General features: G+C 39.0%; 1 pseudogene; it reads left to right on the top strand.

Moving 5' to 3' along the window:
* The first annotated feature begins 9,761 nt into the window (after nt 1–9,761).
* Nucleotides 9,762–9,858, top strand: LOC131922084 (U6 spliceosomal RNA; annotated as a pseudogene).
* The last annotated feature ends 1,234 nt before the right edge of the window (nt 9,859–11,092 follow it).

The raw sequence follows: 11,092 nt of genomic DNA, 5'->3' as shown, positions 1-11,092 counted from the left end.
CAGGAATAAAAATTATTTACTGGTAACTTCTACAACATGAGTAACTGTTATAAACATTCTAAGAAGGAAAAGCCTATATCCACAAGAATACTTGCTTTACTATTTCATTTCTTTCTCTAAACATGGACTAGTTAACCATTGCCCCATTGCTGGAGGTAATCTAAACTATACGATTGAAGCAACCAGTTGCAAAGGACATATTCTATGATCATTCTTTTCTTTTTCTTCTTCTTTTTTTTTTTTTTTTTTTTTTTTTTTTACAAATTCAATTTCTTAATCCTTAAATCTGAGGAACTACTAGAGGAATGCATATGAATTGTCCTGGCAGTCATTATAGTTGCAATTGTGACAAATACTTAAAAATACTGTTTGGAAAAATCAGCAGGTTATTGTTTCACGAGAAATGCTAAAAAGCTGAGGATTAAAGAGTGTTGTTCCTTAAACATGCTAGCTTGTATCATACAATGACTTGGCCAACGCATTCATTACTCAGTGTCAAATCAGATCTCAGTGGGGAGTGAGAAGCAAGAACAGAAGCTGCCTGTTGCCTGTAGAGGGGAAGACAGCTCTCTAGACTGAAAGAAAGGAGTTCTCTGCTGCATTTGGAATTCGTGTTCTATGATGTGTATACTGTTAGATGAATCACAAAGAAAGTCTAAACTCATGTAGACATATCTGTCTGCAACTAGCTGTATAATCTATAAACAGAAGGAGTGTTTCAACAATCTTCAGATAGTTAGAGATACATGTTCTTGATACTGTTCCCAAACTCAACAAGAAGTGGCTGCTTGAAAATTGGTTCTCAACGTGGAACCTTAGATTTATCAATAAATATCGTATGCTCGGTTTTGTCTAAATAAACTGGCTTATGTTACACTTAACTAAGCTCTTGGGCTATGAATGATTTGTAACAAAATAAATTGGCCATCTCATAAAAAAAGAACGAGAAATTTAGTTCATTGCTGTGAATATCTTCTATCTTTCATTATGCTGTGGAATACTCAGCCCCACCCACATCACTGATGAGGACATCAGAAATTCTTTATAGGGAAGCTGTGAGGTTCTTGTGGCAACTGTAAGTTCCAAAATTCTCAATTTCTCTTAAGATCACAAATTTTACCACTGTCAACCAGTACTTAGAACTGATTTTTGACTGAAGTGATTGGCTCATTTCATTCTCTTATGAAATGTGCCAAATGTCCACATCTAGCTAACTACACTGGGTTTAATGGTCGTTTTTTGTTTTTTTTTTCCAGTAACATGGTCATCTCTTAATCAGCATGGCAAACAATAACACCGCTCTGTTTGCAGCATCCAGCAGAGAGGCTCATGGGTACTTCCCTTTGTGTCACACCAAACACTAAAAAATTATGTCCTCAAGAATGGAGAAAGAGCGGAGTCAATCCTTTACATTGTTTCATGGGCGCTGTAAGGGAAACACATAAAACTGTTGATGGGATGCAGTTTGAGCTCAGCCCTTCTAAGACTTCAGGAGTTTTTCTCATCATGACTTTTACAGCACGTTACAGAGGTTAACCCTGAGGAACATGTGAACACATGGCTGTTCATGCTGAAAAATCATGTTGAAGTTTAATCTCCGTTGAGAGATACTGAGTATGCAGAAACACAGTCTGACTATCTTATTCAGAGTGGAGTCTTTGAGAGATCATTAGAATTAGACAAGATCATCAGGGTGGAGCCCCCACTGCAGAATGTCAGAAGCTTTGTAAGAAAGGGAAAGACACTAGGGAGCATGCGTCTATCGTGTCATGATACCTTGAGCCACCCCAAGATTCTGGCAGCAAGGCTATCAGCAGGTCTGTATCCTTGACTTTAAACAACGACTCTAAGCTAACCAAACCTCTTTTCTTTGTAACTTACCTGATCTGAGGTATTGTATAATGTACAACAGAAAACTTTAATAAACTTTAAATTTTCAGTCATCCAGGAAGGTTTAAAAATTCATCCAGTGATTCACAAAATAGACTTTCATACCAACAGAAGATACATGATAAATGGTGATAATAACTATGATAGATAAATAGATAGATAGAGAGAGAGATGATAGATAGATAGATAGATAGATAGATAGATAGATAGATAGATAGATGATACATAGACAATAAAAAGATACCATTTGGTATGTTAGAAGATCTGTTACACAAAGCATATAGACAATATATAAATGCCAATTCATTCTCATTTTAACTTGTCTCTAGGAAATCAAACTTACATTTTCCTTAAAAAAAAAAAACTCATATAAAAAGAAAACATGATTCACGTATAAGCACACATGCATGGCAAGAAGACATTTAGAATTTTTGTCATCATGTTTCTTAGTAGTACAGAGTGCAAGTTATCTAGAACAAGATACTACAATTGGTTTTCCAAAGTATTTAGCAACACACTAACGTAGGGCTGGCTAGCATGAGCAGTGGCTGTACATCCCATCCATAGCGGGCACACCATAACGTACCCAATTGTCCTATACCATATTTCTCAAGAAATATGGAGCTATTTCTCTTCATTCTGCAGTCTCTTAAGTGCACTTTATGTGGGACACATGCACAAAAAAAGGGAATTTCTCAAGAAAGTCTCTAAAAACATGCAGTAATTACCTGGATCTATGACTCTCCCACTAGGTATGACCATTTCTGGTGTACAATAGTGAGACTGAAAGTGCTCTTTTAAAATATTCCTCGAATCTGTGCACTTTTTACTTCTTTCCTGCCAGACAACATAACATTCCTTCTCACATGTCCACATCAGGTCATATATTGATTTTGGAGCTGGATGAGTAAAATAAAACGTTATAAAAGAGCAAAATATCAGTCCTACCCAGCCTTTCAGGTACTGTCAAATACCAAACTGCTAACATTTAGATTCCTTAATGTTCAGGTTGTCGGTAATAGGACATGTGACAATTTAAGCCCATATTCATGTGTTCTGAAATAGCCATAGAAATTAGTGCGAAAAAGAAAAAACACTGCATTACTATCTCCATTTTCCTACTATCTTACATTCTTTTTTTTTTTCCTCATCCTTTTTTCTTCCCTCAATTATGTATGGTATCCCTACAGTGTGACACAGAGTACTGTAACATGCATGGCATCCCTACAGTGTGACACACAGCACTGTAATATGCATGACATCCCTACAGTGTGACACATAGTACTGTAATATGCATGACATTCCTACAGTGTGACACACAGCACTGTAATATGCATGACATCCCTACAGTGTGACACACAGTACTGTAACATGCATGGCATCCCTACAGTGTGACACAGAGTACTGTAACATGCATGGCATACCCTACAGTGTGACACAGAGTACTGTAATATGCATGACATCCCTACAGTGTGACACACAGTACTGTAATATGCATGACATCCCTACAGTGTGACACACAGCACTGTAATATGCATGACATCCCTACAGTGTGACACACAGCACTGTAATACGCATGGTATCCCTACAGTGTGATACACAGCACTGTAATATGCATGACATCCCTACAGTGTGACACACAGCACTGTAATATTCATGATATCCCTACAGTGTGACACACAGCACTGTAATATCTCATCATAGGGTGTTGTGTCCCATTGACTTGCTTCATTGTGTTTACAGAAGCGATCATGGGATCTCCAGTGAACAGTGCAATAATGACTGAACCACTAGTATACAACTATCTGAGATGGAAATAGTATCTTTGCTGGACTGGAAGTGTCCCCTAGCCTTATCTATCCTTTCTTCCCTGCGTTTCAACATCTCAACTGATGATGTCTGTTGTTCCTTAATATCTCATAGTGTGTGTTATTTGAAACTGTGCATTTCCTGTGCTTTACCTACTCCTACTTGTTAAGCAACATTGGCTAGTCAAAAATACTCTAGTCTCTCAGTTTCTATATTTTATTGAAATTTTAATGAAATTTTGACTTTGGGACATATTTATAAAATATTCCTAAATATATAACAGTACTTTAGATAAATGTCCAATCAATATATTTGGCTCTGGAGTCAATCTCTCTGGATCTGAATTCCAACTCAACCATTCTTTGGTTTGGGATCATAGGCAAACTACTTAATCTTTGAAAGTTCTTAACTTCTCATGTAAAAGCTTTTCTAGTCATGGTCACTCCTTCAAAGAGTTGTTTGCAGATAAAATGAGACAATAGTTCAAAAGAACTTAGCACAGTACCAGGCATATAGAAGGAGTCAATAATTATTAGTTGAAGTAGCAATGGTAAACAGATTGCGTCCTTCCTAAACAGACTCCCTTTGGCTTCTGTATCTTAAATAGGAAAGCCAGGGCTTCTACTCCTCACCACTGTCACTTCTGCCTGCTACTGACTTACACTACACAATCTCCTGGGCCTCCAGCTTCCTGACTGTCTGGTTGTCTTGGATTCGTCAGCCTTCATAACTGCTTTTGCCAATCTCTCTCTCTCTCTCTCTCTCTCTCTCTCTCTCTCTCTCTCTCTCTCTCTCTCTCTCTCTCTCTCTTCCTCCCTCTCTCCCTCCCTCCCTCTCTCTCTCCCTCCCTCCCTCTGTTTCTCTCTCTCTCCCTCCCTCCCTCTCTCTCTCCCTCCCTCCCTCTGTTTCTCTCTCTCTCCCTCCCTCTCTCTCCCCTCCCTCCCTCTGTTTTCTCTCTCTCTCCCTCCCTCCCTCTCTCTCCCTCTCTCTCTCCCTCTCTCTCTCCTCTCTCTCTCTCTCCCTCTCTCTCCTCTCTCCCTCTCTCTCTCCTCTCTCTCTCCCTCTCTCTCTCCTCTCTCTCTCTCTCCTCCCTCTCTCTCTCTCTCTCTCTCTCTCTCTCTCTCTCTCTCTCTCTCTCTCTCTCTCTCTCTCTCACACACACACACACACACACACATCTTTCATACATGGTTTAGTATGTAACTTTACGTCCAGTAGTTTCTGCTTCTTCAGGAAATCCTGAACAACATACAGATGAGCAAGAGGGAAATTGTAGAGAGCCTGCTTTGTTCTCCAGTGTTCATGAGGGAACAGGGGGACAGTGTTGCCAGACAACACATTTGTCTAGGGACACCAGAAACTTTGGAAGTCTGCTATCTCAGGTTGTGAATACTGCTAAAAATAAACAAACAGACACATCTCATCAGCCAAGCAAAGGCTGTTTGGAGGTCTCCAGAGCCCCTTGAACCACCAATTTTTATCATAGGTTCAGATGATTTTCTGAACGAAGATATTCTTTTGTATTATCCCATGTCAAAGATTAAGAGGAGACATATCAAGAGCTCAAAAGACAGTTAAGAATGTCTTGCTTCTCTGAGTTCAAATGGTGGAAGTCCAGAAGAGAGACATAAAATGAGACCAGAGAAGAAGAAAACATGAGAGGTTTGAGGAGAACAAAGACAAGGGATAGAGCCTCTCCCCGAAGGATAAGGTCTAGGCAAAGCTGGTGGAGGAAAATGTTCCTTCTTCCACTGCTGAGAAGTCACAGATCTCTGATATCTTTTTCTTGACCAAGAAAGAAAGAAAGAAAGAAGGAAAGAAAGAAAGAAAGAAAGAAAGAAAGAAAGAAAGAAAGAAAGAAAGAAAGAAAAAAGGAAGAAGAAAGAAAGAAAGAAAGAAGGAAGGAAGGAAGGAAGGAAGGAAGGAAGGAAAGAAAGAAAGAAAGAAGAAAGGAAAGAAAGAAGAAAGAAAGAAAAAAAGAAAGGAAAGCTATAGACACATAGACATTAAGGTGATAGCAGTTAATGGAATAGATACAATTCAACATCAGTGGCCTGATCAGCAGGATTATGGCTAATCATATAAAGCAGGAGCAGGAAGCAGGAGCAGGATGGTCATCTTCATCCTGGTGATCCAGGGACTGGGGCTTCCTTCTCTAGAGACTAAGCTACACCCTGGGGCTTCTGGGTCCTTCACTCTGAGTTAACAAATAGGAATAGCCTAAAGGACCAAGCAGGGAGTTTTGTACTTACCTAGTCCAGAAATATGTAGAGTTTGTAATATGTGTCCACATTCTTTGAATATAATGCAGTTAGATGGCCACACCTAACTGCAACCACATGAGAAAAATAGGAAATCTAACTAACAACTGATCAGTTCACCACACTATAGAAATACATATTATCTTTGGACCCATTTCACCAACTACAAAATGGGAGATTTAAATACATGCATAGAGTACGAGCATTCAAAAGCATTGAGAAACATACATTTTTCTATATTAATAACTATAGATAAATATGACATATTCACATTGAGTTTCTCAATTGAAGAAAATGACCAAATGATTTTAAAGGCTTGTTATTAGAATTTTCCAGAATAAGATTGGAGATGTTGTACACTGATGACCGTGTTTTCTCTTCATTAACTATTAGATCTAGCTCTTGACTCATTGCTTTGCTACATTCACTGAAATTACATCATTGTTGTTGTATAAATAACGCTTTATATTTCCAGGAGTTTCTTCACTTAAGCAAGTTTTTCACTGATTATTGTGTATGTACATACATTTGTGTGTATGTGTGTTCATGTATGTAGGAGATGTGTGGGGGGGGGGCTAGAGGTAACACTGGGTGTTGTTTCTCAGGCACCACTTTGTGGTTTTTAAGACACAGTCTCTCACTGGCCTGGGATAATCAAGTAGGCTAGGGACCTGCCTGTCTATCTGTCCCATGCTAAGATTACAAGTACACACCACAGGCCCAGCATTTTAAATGGGTGCTGGGGATGCAACTCTGGTCTTTATGATTGCGCAACAAGCACCTTACAGACTTGAGCTATCTCTACAGTCCCCACTGATTATTTCATATTATCATAGTACTTGGGTTATTTGAAGCACATCAGATAACCTTCTGGCTGCAACTAGATTTAATTTAGCATTTGACAAACCATGAACAACTGTCACAAAGGCAGCAGACAGTCCTAATGAAGTATTGTGATCTTCGGTTAGAAAACATTCAAACCCATGTATTATGCTAGAAATTATGTCAAAGCTGTTATATTTTAGGCACTTACAGTGAAAGAAAGATTCCTTAGATGACAGTTCATAGCTGAGGACATAGGAACAGAGGCATCACCTGGCTAGTGATAGCCAATCAAACAGAGCAGGCTCCTGAAGGGGGTGTGGCAGAGTGACCACCACCAGATGCTTCTCTTTTCTCCTTGGCTTCCTGTAAACTAATGTCAACAGTATTGTTGCTGCAAAATGAACGCTGTCACTGGTTCCAGAATGGCACCTCCCCCAAGGCCTCTCTCCAGCCACTGTACCTAATCTGGCTGAGGTGATTTTTTACCCTTAATGATTACTTTGTCATTCTTCTCGCTTCTAGTACATTCTTCTGCTAATTCTCAGTGAACTGCCACTCTACTATCAGAAGGATTTTCAAAAATAGCTGGTATTGAATATTACAAGGAAACATGGAATAATGTTAACATTTTTCTTATGTACAAATTCATACATCATTGTAACTGAGGAAAAGCAATATTCAAATAACTTTTTAGCAACTATCCTAACACAGATTACATACAATTCATGGACATGACATTGTATTTTGTTTGTACATTTCATATCATAGATATTCCTTTAGTAACAACAGTCGGTATATACAAAATTGTAATATCATTAGCATTAATTAATGCTGAATAGAATTATGCAAGGACAAATAGAAGATGAACAGCTCTTTCTTTTTACTTTCTTGTTTTCTCTTGTTCCTAACAAAACAATTGTAATTCTGACTTTTTCTGCTGCTTCTCCAAGATTCCAATTTTAAGCCCAATCAAAAGATGCCAACATATTCCAAACTGAGAGAATGCTTTGGATTCAGTATTCCTCCGGTCTTGCTCTCCTTTAAGGGATTTTAAGTCTTTTCTTTCCCAAGCTGCCAGTTACACTGAATTGTTCTGAAATGTGAACGGTGTGTGTATGTGTGTGCTTGCGTGTGCATGCATGCATGCATGCATGCATGCATGCATTTGTGTGTGTGTGTGTGTGTGTGTGTAAATATGAGCTATTATCAACCGGAACAACAATAAGAGCCTCCCACTTGTCATTCCTTAAGACCTGCCTTTGGAGCCCTGTCAGTCATGGCCTTCTACATGTGTGCTTCCTGGTTGGAGCAGCGCTGTTTGATGGCAGCTTCTGTTTAGGAATTCATGTCGCTGCTGGTCATTTATGTAGTTCAGCTGTTAGAGAGTCGGGGTAAGAAGAAAGGAAATATGCAGGAGTGAAGGTTTCGGGGCAAAGAGGGAAATAAGAAAGGGCTTTAGGTTGTGAAATAACAGTGCCAGCCATGTGGCAACAATAAAGCCCGGGCAGAACCCCTCAGTTCAGGCAAGGCACAGCCAAACAGATGTAGCCCACGCCCATCCTGATGATCTGGGTGGCCGAGCGCTGGCACAAAGCTCAAGCTGCATGAAATACTAGTCGTTACTGTCAGCATCAGCCTTTGTCACTCTGCAACACTGAGCTCATTACAGTGTGTGCCACCGAGTTCAGATCTGCCTAAAACACAAAAAGATTTAGAGAAGCCATGTGGCTGTACAGCAAAAGACTTCAGGATCTAACCGGGTTGACAGACCTGTGCATGAATCATAGTGTAAGTTCAAATACGTTCAGAAGTTCAGATACTTATCCAACATTGTCTACATAAAACTCTACCCCTTGAGGATCTTGCATTTTAATGGGAAAATAGTAGCAGTGGGCTCTCTCTCTCTCTCTCTCTCTCTCTCTCTCTCTCTCTCTCTCTCTCTCTCTCTCTCTCTCTCTCTCTCTCTGGCATTCTGAAGCACTTTGAGCTTCTCATTACTCTAGAATCACTGGGAAACCTTGAGTTCAGGATTTGAGGTTCAGAAGCAAGCATTTTGGGAACATAAAATCAAAAGTGCTGAAATTAAATTTCCCTCCTTTCTAAGCAACTCTAGGAAAGGTAACATGGGTGATATTTTCTACTTGCACTTGCTTGAGAGAATGGATGTTCCTAAGAATTCTTTGGAACATGTGGCTTATGTATATAGAGAGTGCATAGGTAAACACAAAACAAGGATGGTTGATCATGATTCAGAACTGACTCTTTCCACTTTACCCCCATCCTTAAGGAAGGAACTTGAGTCGAGAATTTTTGTTGTGAAACCATGCTGGAAATTGCAGCTTAGAATGATAAGAAACCTAACATATTAGCAAAATGCTGATGCTTTATTCTTTCATATTGATGCTTTAATATTTTTTATTATTATAATAGAAAATCGCTTTGAAACTATAAGTTACAAGTGACAAATCAATCAGCATAATCAGACTGTAAGTTATGAGTACAATTAACATTTACAGCATGTCTATCTACTTGGACACGCACATGTATTTTATCTTCACGTTTGTGTAAGTATTCATAGTTTAAAAAAACAAAGTCAACCTATAGTTGAAATAGTATATCAATTGAAGCTAGAATTATTCACATAGTATGTACAAACCAATAATACCCAGCAGCAAGAAGGCTGTGTAATTATCTACAATGACAGTATACTTAACACTTAGAAGGTCTTCATGCATTATGGAAATAAATGTCACACCTGTGATTCCACAGAAAGTGCAGACCAGAAAACTGACGGGAGTTTGAGACCAGTCGGGGCTGCATGCTGAGTTCCAGACCAGCCTGAATTATAAAGTGAAGCCTTTATAAGTTCAATACAACAAACAATACTATCTTAGGAGGTCTAATAAAAGAATGTTTTAAAAAACCTTCATACACTAATACACAGTCATGCCTTACTTCTGAAAACTGTGCTCACTTCAGCAATCATCATGCTGCTATGGTAACAGTACAGAGAAGATTAGCATGGCCTCTGCACATGTATAATATATAAACGTGGGAGGTTACTCACACTTTCAAGTGGTGTTAGGGGCTGTGGTGTACATCAAAGAAACACTACAACAGACAAAAAGGACATTTTGAGGTGGTAATGGTAAGGTTTGATGTCTTGATATTACTGTTGGTAATATAAGGATACACTAGTCTGAGTTGCTCAAATCGCATGTTTAAAGCTAGTGAATTTTATATTAGTTACATTTCAGATAACCGGATGAAAACATCTGCAAATTCTAGAATGGCTTCACTGTTAGAATTCAGGTTCTTGTCTCCCCACAGGAGGCACGGGGACTGTCCCTGTGCTGCTTGCACTTTAAGAGTTTCAAACATGGCAGAAGCAGCAGGCTTTCTATTAACTTGTCAGTCCCTAGCAATCAGGTGAGAGACCTCAGAACATTTAGACCCCAAAACGACTGTGTCAATGTAAATATCCTACAAACTAAATAGTAAACTAAACTAAAGCAAATGTACAGGGAAGAAAATGTAATGTGGAATGATCCCATATGTGTAATATATACCAATGTTCTGCTTCTCAAAAACCAAACAAAATAATTAAGAACCATATCTTTCCCAAGTTAAATGTTATCTGACTTGTGATAATAAAATTCAGTTTTTTTCCCCCGCTACCATGTACTGGTTAAACTTGAAAACAAGCATCTATGCTCATATGTCCCACAGACAATGTGTGTCTGTGGGTGGGTGTCTGTCTCCAGCATACACATTCACAGCAGCTGAATCTTTGGGTATCAGTGCTTCCCAGGGTCTTGCTTTTTTCTTCCTCTCAACTTTTTTTTTTCCTGTCAATCTGATGAGGTGGGGAAAACGACGCTTGAACAGAAAACAAAACTGAAGGTAAAAACAATCGAGAAAGATTGATTGACCCCCACACTATCACCTAAGTGTCAATGACACTGAGCTACTGGGCTTCTGCACTGGTTTTCTCTGAACTTTTAGCCTTACATCAGTCAAACCCCAAGATAACAATCCATCATGGAGTCAAAGTGGCGAACAACTGTGTGGTCCTTTGATAAGGGAGAGTGTCACAATTTGTCTCCTTCCCTTCCCACAGATTGCCTCAAATAGGGCAAGGCTATGTTACAACAGCTGCAAAGAGCCCAAAGACATTCTTCAGTGTGGAAAAAATTCTTATGAAGTACATACAGTAGCGATCTAAGCAACTATTAAGAAAGGAAAACAATGATCATTTATTAAATTTTCTTGTTGAGTTTATTTGCTCTGTTCTTTCTAAGCATTAT

This window comes from Peromyscus eremicus, chromosome 11 (genome assembly GCF_949786415.1).
Source record: "Peromyscus eremicus chromosome 11, PerEre_H2_v1, whole genome shotgun sequence".
In the NCBI taxonomy this organism is placed as follows: domain Eukaryota; kingdom Metazoa; phylum Chordata; class Mammalia; order Rodentia; family Cricetidae; genus Peromyscus; species Peromyscus eremicus.
This window is presented reverse-complemented; position numbering and strand designations above follow the sequence as displayed.